The 10,926-nt window shown below is 37.6% G+C and overlaps 1 pseudogene; it reads right to left on the minus strand.

Annotated features, from left to right (window-relative positions):
- The window catches only part of LOC130740360 (uncharacterized), a 57,317-nt pseudogene extending 47,153 nt beyond the window's left edge, over positions 1-10,164 (minus strand).
- Between the last annotated feature and the right edge of the window lie 762 nt (positions 10,165-10,926).

Raw genomic sequence — 10,926 nt, forward strand, 5'->3', positions numbered from 1 at the left:
GAGATATACAATTTATAATGCTGTCATTCATATCTAAGCCTATGTAGCTATTGCTTAAACTTTACCTATTGGATGTACTATTATGTAATTCTTTGAGTTGACCCTCGCGCGTGCTACCTGTGTATGGGGGGCTATGTATGCCCTTTTTGTCAGATGTCGATGGCAGATTGGTTCGAGATGGTCGTCCCTTCGGGGGGGACTAGGTTCGAGATGTTGGATCAGGACACCCCGGGCTCATGGGTGGTCGACCCCGCCGGTCACCGAGCCATTTATTCGGGGCGAATAATGGAGGATCGCGTTGACAGGATGGGAAACTTGACGCACGGAGTTTTGAGACGCTACACCGTCAGCTTCAACCTACCACCAGGTGTGCACTGTGGACCTGGAGTCGTTGTACCACCACCACCGTCGCCTTCGGATGACGAGGACCCCTCAGAGGAGGTGCCTGTGGAAGGGACTTCTTCGGACTCTAGCTCACCTACTGTTGTCGTTGATGCCGACCTCGGTTCGAGACCTGGACCCGTGAGATCAGCCCAGGAGCAGATTCCAGTAGTGAGAGGAGAGATGATCGGAGACATCGACCTAGTCGTCTTGGATTCAGATTCAGACGACGACCATGGTGATGCATAGTTGGGAGTGCTGTGGTGTGCTCCTCTAGTCAGGATTAGGGTAGGAGTAGCGTTGTGGCTCTGGTCTTCAGTTTCTCATTTTGGGGCAGGGTAGGTCCCCGGCCTTTAGCTTTTTGTGTGGTTCTCTTTACGGGAATCACAGAGAGTTGGTCGGACTAGGAGGTCTTCGGGCTATTTTTGGGCTGACCTACTTTCGTTGGAGGACTGTATTTCAGAATACTTGACCTTTCGTTTTAGTTTGTACATATTTGCCCACGGGCACTACTTTTCCGTCACTGGAGGTTACTCGTGACGTGACATGCTACTTACTGCGGGTACTGTAAATATATCTGTACATTAGTTGTTTTTATCTTTCGTCGATAAGTTTTATTTTGTCAAGTCTTTACTTACTTAGAACAAATATCGAAAAAAAAATATTCACATTTTTCCGCTTTGTTTTCTTTTTGGTTACTAAAGTGACGCCACCGAAATCGGGGTGTTACAAAACATGTGTATAAAAAATATGGTTGTTATACCATTTTCAGATCCACAAAATAATTGCAATTGCTAAAATATTATTTTGTAGTGAAAGAAATGTATTTTCTTTTAACGCATTAAGGACTGAATTCATAAACTCAAAAGATGGAGGTTTTAGTTACTTTCTTTTAAGAGGATTAATCCATGAATCAAACCATGATTTTGGGCAAGAATCTTGTCATTCGTGCCACACTATACTCGGAGTTCGCTAGTTTACATACCGAGTTTTCCTAATCCTGTTGTATTATTCTATATTCCAAGTATGCCCACTGATATTGATGTACAGTAAAAGCCTTCGAAGGATGAGGAAGATGCCTCTACTTTTCTCCGGTTAATGGTCCAATTGTGGGACAAACGAGAGTAAAATATGAGAGATGATTTGATTCGTGCTATGGAGGAGGCTCTTGCTGCCAAAGGCTTGTGAGGACTGCACCTTTTAGTCTAGGTTGGGAATGAGAGTTGCGTCTGTGTTGGGTGTGAGCTCGAGTTTCCGGTAGAGTCTAAACCTAATTCGAGGTCCATTCCTGCGTGTTGGCTTGGGGATGGTCAGATACTAGGTTTTACTTTTTTCTTGCCATACTTTCCAAAGCATAGTACTTAAAGTTTTTGATTTCAATAAAGGAGAATCTTATTAAGTCACATTTACTTTTGTTGTTAAGTTTCGCTTAATAAGTTTTATTTTCGACGAAAATTTACCCGTGTTTTTGAAAAGGTTACAAAAGTTACCCTCGAGAAATCGGGGCATTACGAATTCCACCACAAGGTGAACTATAGTTATGAAGATTGAACTAAGCAAAAGATAGATGGATCTTCATCTGAAGAAAGTGGAGTAAAGGACTAAATTGTGTTCCCATGTGACCTACCTAACCTGATAAGAGTACAATGTTCATAATCAAAAGTACAAAACTATCAAGTCATCAGAAAGCTATGAAGCGTGCCTATACGCCAAAGGGAAAAGTGTCTTATCTAGAACCTAACTTCAACAGTCGAGCGAGAAGCTTTGTACGATCAAAAAAGTCTGAATATTCACAGCTAAAAATAAGCAACAAAGTACAACTCACAACTATCATGGACGATGAAGACACGTTGAAAGAATTTCTCTACACTACTAAGACTTCATCCTTCTTACACAAATTAGAACAACTGTTATCATAGTACTTTTGATTAGAACGTCTATTTTTTTACTCTCTAACGTCTACCGTGTAACATCCTGATCTGACAACTGGCCTAACACTAACAACACGAGTCTTTTCAGCGCGCTTTGTCCTCACTTACACGCTTCTTGGGAAAACTTCACAGGAGGTCACTCGTCCCAATATTGCTCCAAGGAAAGCACACTTAACCATGGAGTTTTTATGAGTTGGGCCCCCGAAAAGAAGATGCATCTTGTTTTCATGAGTACTACCAATCAAATATTTTTTTCCCTCCTCAACTTTATAGTCCCATACCTATATAGTCTCGAAATACCTCTTGTTTGGGTACAAGATCGATTCATTCATGTGTCCCTTTGCCTAGAAGCTTGCCAGGAGTTGCTCCTTGTCTGTGACTCACTGCACCGGCGATCACTCCCCGCCCTCGTCAGCCCCGAGTGTCACATATTGTAGCCTACTTAGTAAGTCTCATACCTTGCAACAATCATACGCTCAAGACTAAGTATAAATGGAAAGAGAAGAAGAAAGAGAAGATTAACGATTAGATTCATTGAGAGTGTGATAGACAGAATGAAAGTGAGAAAAGTATGAAGAAGAGAAAATGAGATGAAAAATTTAAATAACAAAAGAGAAAAAGAAAAGATGATTAAAAAAAGAAATTGAGAATGTGAGAACACGAGAAAGATCATATCAGCAGAGTGAAGAAGAGAGACGATTGAATATGAAGAAAGTGAAATATAGAGTGATGAAGAGAAGAAGAAAGTGAGAGAAATACCATGCTCAAATTGAGGAGGAGCATACTTAATTGATCATGAGGTGCGTCACCTACATGAATTCTCATATGTTGAAACAGTTCATCAATACATGAAGTATGTAGCAAGAGGAATTAGCTCTTTGAAGCCGAGGTTCTATTCACGTAAGTGTTTTTATTTAGAAGACCTCAAGAGAAAGAGCAACAGTGAAGAAGAAGATAAGCAACATTGAACTAAATTCATCACAACATCTATGTCAATGCTTAGAAGAGCAAGAGCGAAGAGGAAAAGAAAAAGGCTTAAATGAAGAGATACAAGTTCTAAGCCGCAGAGAGGAAAGTGGTGAGTGATCTTTATCAAATGTCTACAACGTCTACCCTGCCAATTGGTCAAGTCATAAAGATAAAGGATTGAGATCACTTTTATTTCATCAGCTCTATCATATACAACTAGAGATGAATCATTCAGTGCTGAATTTGTAAACATCTCTCAAGTCTGTATGAACCAAACTTCATATGTGAATTTGTAATTCTTAGTGCCTGAAGAGGTATGGAAAAAGAATACTTTGTTAAGGTCAAACGCTAGATATATCGTTTATCATATTTTGAATGATAACAACTTTCAAGAGTATAAGTTTTATTCATAAAGCTTCACATAAATTACATTATAGGAAAACAACACATATGATTCACATCTCTCATCGTATAGTAATCAAAGCACAAGACTATGTAAGAAGACGCTCAACCTAAGAGGAGAAAGGTCAAAGAAACAAGGGCAAACGATACAAGAAAAGAAAGTCAAAATGTGCTACATCGTCTGAGAAAGAGGAGAGAAGAATGATCAAGACACAAGACAGTCTACACAAGTAGAGTCAAAGCATCAAGACCATATTTGGAAGAAAAGTCAAAGCTTCAAGTCAACTCATGCAAGATTAACCAAAGCAATAAGATCGTCTGAGAAGACTGCACTCAACGTTTACATCCATCGTCTATCCCAAGTACTCAACACATGAAGCAATGTCCAGAGATTGAGCGCCAAATGAATTTGAAATACATCTCGGACATTTTTTAGGAGAAAGTCAAGAGTAACAAATCAAGTGATACACTATGACGTACTCCCTCCGTTTCATAATAACTGTCCACTTTGTAAAAAACACACATATTAAGAAGAGTAATTAATTTTGTAAACTCTTAGAAAAATATCATTTGTTTTCCTACTTTATCCTTTAGAATACATTTTTATCTCTCCTCATTTATTCTTTTTGTAAGGGTATTGTTTGGAAAAACATCAATTAATACTTTCTTGAAATTCTAATTGGATAGATATTTTGAAACAAAAATTTTCTCTAAAGTGGACAGTTATTTTGAAACGGAGGGAGTACGTTGATCAAGAAAACAAGCAAAACGACAACAAGATCAAGTTTCCTCTTACTCTCTCATACAAGAAATTGGGAAATGAAATAAAGCTTATTGTCTCTGCCGACTATTATCTAATCATTCAGGAAACACACTATCAAGACAATCCATTTCCTGAAAAGAAGCTTCAAGTGATTGGTCAAAGCTTATCTCTAAACTCCTAGTGACCAACATGAAGAATGAGTGCAGAAGAATGATCGTCTGAAGAAAGGAAGGATGACAAAAGTAGAAAAGCAATCAAAGCAGATCGTCTGAGTGAAACAAGGTTTATCAAGTGATGAAAGTTGCAAAGTCTGAAAAATGACCTTTGAACATGAATAGCTTATTGAAGAAGTTTTACAAAGTCAAGATCATATGTTCTGAGAAAGGACAATGCAAAGCAAGAAGTATAAAGGTGTCACAATCACATTGCCATATTTATACACCAACAGATAGAACCTCATACCTATGCTACCTACAAGCTAACATAATACATCTTTTCGGCTAAAGGACCCAATCTAACAGTAGTATGCCAGTAATGCACCTGACTCGAGTACACAATGTATCGTTTGATCCAACGGCTAGAAGCTCTGTGAAGAACACGCTCCAACGTCTATCTTTCCATCACAGTAGATTCAGAAGTATAAAGTGAAGATTTGAAGACTTGCAGAATTAGCCTTTGCTCAACAGAGTTAGCATTGGATGCTCACAAAGAAAAGAAGTCTTAGTGCTCACCACTCAGAAATGATTATCAACATCGTCTGCATCAACATGAAGAGAAGATTTTCTTAAGAGTCAAATCTCTAACCTACTCTCTCATGTAATAGAATATAAAATATAAGTCTTAGAGTCAAACTTTACTCCAAAAATACTTTATGATTCATGAATTGAATTGTATCTACCATCACTCTTTTTAGAAGAGATATATATATATATATATGTAGATGAAATGGTCTTGAGAAAGATTGTTTAAGGAGAAGTCCTACATACTTTGTAAAGGAGGAGTCCTGATAATACTTCGTGAGGAGAAGTCCTAAGAATACTTGTAATTGCCTAAAGAGGAAGTTGACAAAGAATACTTGTTTTTCATGGAGATGCAGTGTTCAAAGAATACTCGGCAATGCCTGAAGAGGCATGAACAAGAATACTTGTATGGAGAAGTCTTTGATACTTGTGCTTAGTGAAATCTTGGTATAGTCAAGGATTGGATGTAGCCCTATCGTTCAGGGGGTTAACCAAGATAAAATGATGGTGTTCATTGACTCCTTCCCTAATCTTACATTTTCGATGTACCAAACGATCCCAACAAGATGATAAATCTTTCAATCGATTGGAAATCCAAGGTTTTGGAAGGCACAATTAGAACCCCGCCCTTTCTTTTGCTACTCTGATCAAGGACTGTACGTAGCCCTCTAATTTTGGATGAACCAGAACAAAAAAAGTGTGTGCATTGTCTTCTGCCCTCTAATCTATACTTCCTTGGACGAAACGTTTATCTGAAAATGCTAATAGAAACCATGAGTGTTGTAGTCAATAACGATTGAATTCCATAGACAGAATCAAACCCCATGTTGCGTCCTTGTGGTTTCCCTCAAGAGAGACTCAAAAGAGAGATAGTACTTTCAAAAGAATGTGAAATTCCTCTATATAACATAAAATGAATCAAATAAAATATTAAAACTCCATATAAATAGAAAGATGATACCTCCTCCTTCGGCTTGTGTAAGACCTGAATATTTTTTAAATATTTTTATTCATTTATTATTGATTTTTTTTATTATCATAATAATAATGTGTGTAGTTATGTGAATTTTGAGTATTATTTATATATTTATTTTTCAGATTATTTTTTGAGAAAATATTCTCATACAGTATCTATGATGTGATAAGATACTGTGAGGTGACAAGATTTTGTGGAACACACCCAGGGAAGGAGGGGATGTGGGGCGCGCGAGATGTGTCTTGGGGTGAAAAAACAATTGTTTGATTTATTTAGTGATAGATAAGATCATCTCTTAGTTTAAATTAAGAGATAAGATAGTGCTAGATTTATTTTTAAGTTTATAATAATTAAATTGTGAAAATTAAATTTGATTACTTTTAATTCAGATTTTTATTATTTATTTTAATTAAATTGGTAATCTAGAGGGATTTGAATTAAGTATAGATATGTCCATCTCTAGCTCAGAATTTAGGCTAGATACATTGTTTTTTGAATTAAAGATATTGATAAATACACCCTTCGGTCACATATATAAGTAAAAAAACATTAAATGACTAGATACATCATTAAATGAATGAACCTACAATATTTTTTTTTTGCTTATATATGTGACCGGAGGGTGTAATAGTTTGAGATCAAGACGAAATTTTTCTGCTGGGTTTGGGGCTTAGTGCGCATAATCCTTGGGGTAGAGGTGTCTATTTGTTTTTCTGCAACCCATCTCTATAAATAGTGCTCTCTAGTGATGAGAAAAATAACTCATAAAATTATGTCACTCTCTCACCTCACAAAACTTGATGTGTTTCTCTCATTAGGGAAGGAAACTTCTTTTCTCCTTTTCTTGCTTCAAAGCTCAAGGTTCGATTAGCAAGGTTTGTGAGGATCTAGGACGTGCTTTTGGGAAGGAAAGTGACCAAGGTGAGGGCACTTTGGTCTTAGAGTGTCATGTTTGTGATGTGGTGTACTTATTGTTGCTTGTGATTCATGTTATGCTTGAATGCTTGTTTAATTGCATGATGTGATGTTAAATTTAAGATGTTTGCAATTTACACTATGATATTGTTGATGTCAATCTATGCTTAACATGTGATGTTATGTCATGATGTTTGTTGATTATGTATGATGTTGTTGATGTGGTTCATGCTATGAGATATATGCTATGTTGAAGTTGTTATGATGTTGCATCCCTAACTTGAGACTTGCATGAGATATGAGATGTTGTTTTTTCATGGCATGTGCATAAGGGCCTGCAGGGTTTGGAATCAGGTAGGCCAAACCGGGGCGACTACTGATGCTTCAAAACCGGGTACATTCGTGAACCGTGTGGGTTCGACTCGGATGTGTTCTTCAAGAGTGATATTTCAACGATAGGTGACTAGTAGAAAGACTAGTGAACTGGATTTTCATGTGATTGTCCCACCTCTCATGCGTTATTGTTTGTGGATATCTGAATTTTTGTAGACAGTCTACGTATAGACTAACTGATTTATGATCTAGACTTGATTGGCCTATGTTGTTTGAGAATATATTCTATGTGCTTATAATATGAGTATGCTTATGATGATAGAGCTGAGATAACATGCTTAGTATGCTAGTGATGCTTATACTTGTTGATGATTGTTTTTGTTTGAGACCTTGTGTGCTATCGTGTTTATCCCCTTGGTTAATTATTTTTATAAGTTGACCCTCTCTGTTTATTGTGTGTTGTGTGGGCGCTTAAAGCCAGAACTTAGGACCCGTTTGGTACATAGTATTGTATAAGGCCGGATAGTATAAAGGTTGATAGGATAAGGCCTGATAGTATAAGAGCTGATAAAACTTTAATACTATACGGAGTTTGTTGAGACATATCATATTGTTTTAATAATACAATCCTATGTTTGGTGAAGTGTTGAATAATGATGGATAGTATAAAAATTAAATATTTTTACAAAAATATCCATTTGATAAAAAATTTATTATTTATTTTTTATGTAATGGGGTTAACTTTTGTGTGGCTTAATACAAAAGTTGTATTTAGAAAGAGTTAAAATATTTGTAAAAACTGTAGATATGTGTCGTAGTCCATTTTCTTTAGCCCTTTTGATCCCTCATAATAGTTCATTTTTGTTCACCAATTCTTCACTAATTTCTAAAATATTTGGAAAAAAAAAACCCAGAAGTCCTTCTCCCCCAAATCCTCCTTCCCCAAAGGCCAACTCTAGATCTAATTTCACAAACACATAGGAAAACCACATCAAACTTTAGGAAAGGCTACATAGTACGTATAGAGGCTGAGAGGGAGAGATTGTGACTGGGAGAGAGAAAGGGAGCAACACTCATGAGAGGCCATAAGGTTCGTGCGGTGGTTTGAGGAGGTCACCATGGTGGTCATAACGTCGTGACAGGGGCTATTGGTTGAGGTCATCTTATTGGTCGTGACTGTGGTTGTTACGTCAAAGACGGTGGGCTGCTCGCGGTGGTAAATAGATTGTTTCCTGTGACAGCAATTTCTGGTTCAAGGTGGTCCAGAGGCTGAGGTTTCTCAAGCTCAGCTACCTTCGACCTTGGAGGTTTTAGAGGATGCGATGGCTACAAGCTGAGGATGGTATCTGTGGCACTGATTTGAAGATATGATTGAAGGGGACAAACTAGAAGAAGGGGAAGGTGCAAGGAGGAAGAAGAGGATGAACGATTTTGAAGATGAAAGGCTACTGTTGGAATATTTTTAAGAGGTTAATACATTAGAGTTTATCAGGTCTTATCCCACATTTTGATGGTGGAATAAATTATATATCATTTTAATGAATAAGGATGGTTTGATGGATAAAGTTATACAATACAAAGTAAGCCCCAAACTGTAAGACCAAGATTTGGTTCTGTGTACATCTCTAGATTTTGATAATAACATGTATATATTTTGAGTATGAACAACTTTGGTACTCTAACGTTTGTCTTTTGTGTATTTTACAAATAGGTTCTGATTTTGACTGAAAGGGGTTTTTCATCAGAAGTCAAAGACCAAAGTGTTGACCACCAAACCGCTTCTGCAATCACTACGTTCTTTTGAAAGGTAGTTAATGCTTCAGATGTTCTGAAGATTAAAGCTCTGATATGGGATCTGAAGAATCAAGTGCTGAAGACTCTGTAGAACAGAAGTTCTGAAGTGAACGGTCAAAGTCTCTGAAGACTTGAAGATTCTGAAGACCCAAGAAAGCTGGCTCTGAAGACTAATCTCCCCTTTTTTTATAATGACAATTTTTGTTGAAAAGGATAGAGGGTAGTTGAATACAGTTTTCCAAAGAAATTAAAAACTCCCCCTGAGTTGAACATCGTTTTCAAAAAGATAGTATTTGAGACATATGTTCTACTTAGCTTTCATTTCATAAGAGACTTGTTCTAATCTTTGCTCCCCCTAAGTGAAACAAACTTATGTATATGAGACATTAAATATTCAAGACATTAATTTTCAATTTCAAAACTCGAGAAGTTAAAGTTTTCTCTATACTGAAAAGTATGTTCTCCCCTTTTGGCATTATTAAAAAACGTGCTAAACTATTTCCATAAGCGGTATCAGAGCCTAAGCTAACATGTAAAAAAAACGAGAGAAACATGCATAGCATAGATAATAGCTTAAACAGTGTAATAAAACAAGTAGCAACATAAGTGAAATTGTTCAAGAATTAAAAATTGTTTAACGGACAGTAGGATAGAGAATGACCATTAGCCAAAACGATTAAGCAGTTGCTCAATCTTGAAGGAGAGGTCTATGAAGAGATGGTTGATATGATTCGGATGGTTCTCGAAATCCTCTCTGCTGACAAATTGATTTGCCAGAGGTTGCTCTTGTGGAACTTTATCAGCATTCTCTTCTTGATTGCCTTGGCCTCCATCTTCATCATCATCAGTGAGGACAATGGATTTTTCAGCATCAGGATCCGTTCCCGGTGGGACTGAACATTCTCCTTCTTCAATAAGTGGTCCCTTGCTCTTAATCCCTTGGAGCTTCTCTGGATGCATAATGATCTTAGGGATATTGGTTGGCAGGAGCACAAATACCTAGTTGCCCAAGAGAACGATCAGAGCGGATAAACGATTCAGGACAGAGAATGGCATATTGCCCACATAGCCTCCAGTGGCACACAATTTCCATTGTTCCCAGTCAGGAACCTTGCTTGCTTGGAGTTGAAAAACATAGCCCACATCTGATGGTCTTTTCCAAGACACAAACACTTGATGATTATGAACTTTCTCAATGCGCTTGGTCAAACGATCCTGGAAATCCTTGAAGCCAGCCTTTGCAGTCTTTGCAGGGCGCTTGCATTTGATAGCAGATGACACGAGCATCTTGAGATGCCTCTTTCTCACTTAAGAAAGGGAAAGAACAGTACCAAGCTTTGAAGATCTTGAAGTGCTTGCGTCCGGTGTGGAGTAAGGACGGTTTTGAGCAGGGTTTTGTGCGGGTTGCAAAATCAAGTTCTCATTTGTTCTTTCCTCATCAGAGGAATCAATGGTGTGAATGGGGATGAACTGAGGTGAGTTCTGAACAACGGGTTGCACAACTTGTGGTTCATTGAGGTTTGTGTTTTGAGAGAGTGGTTTCAAGGGTTCAGTGGTGTTTGGTGTCGGTGATAAACAGTTTTGGTGTTGTGGAGTGATAGGACCTTGGTGTTCATAGGTATCATTGAACAAAGAATTAACAAATTCTTGATTAGAAAGTTCAGAGGATACCTCTTGATAAGGAAACGTGGTTCCAAGGGAGTTGGTCAGTCTGGTGTGAAA

The sequence above is a fragment of the Lotus japonicus genome, chromosome 1 (assembly GCF_012489685.1).
Source record: "Lotus japonicus ecotype B-129 chromosome 1, LjGifu_v1.2".
Taxonomy (NCBI): domain Eukaryota; kingdom Viridiplantae; phylum Streptophyta; class Magnoliopsida; order Fabales; family Fabaceae; genus Lotus; species Lotus japonicus.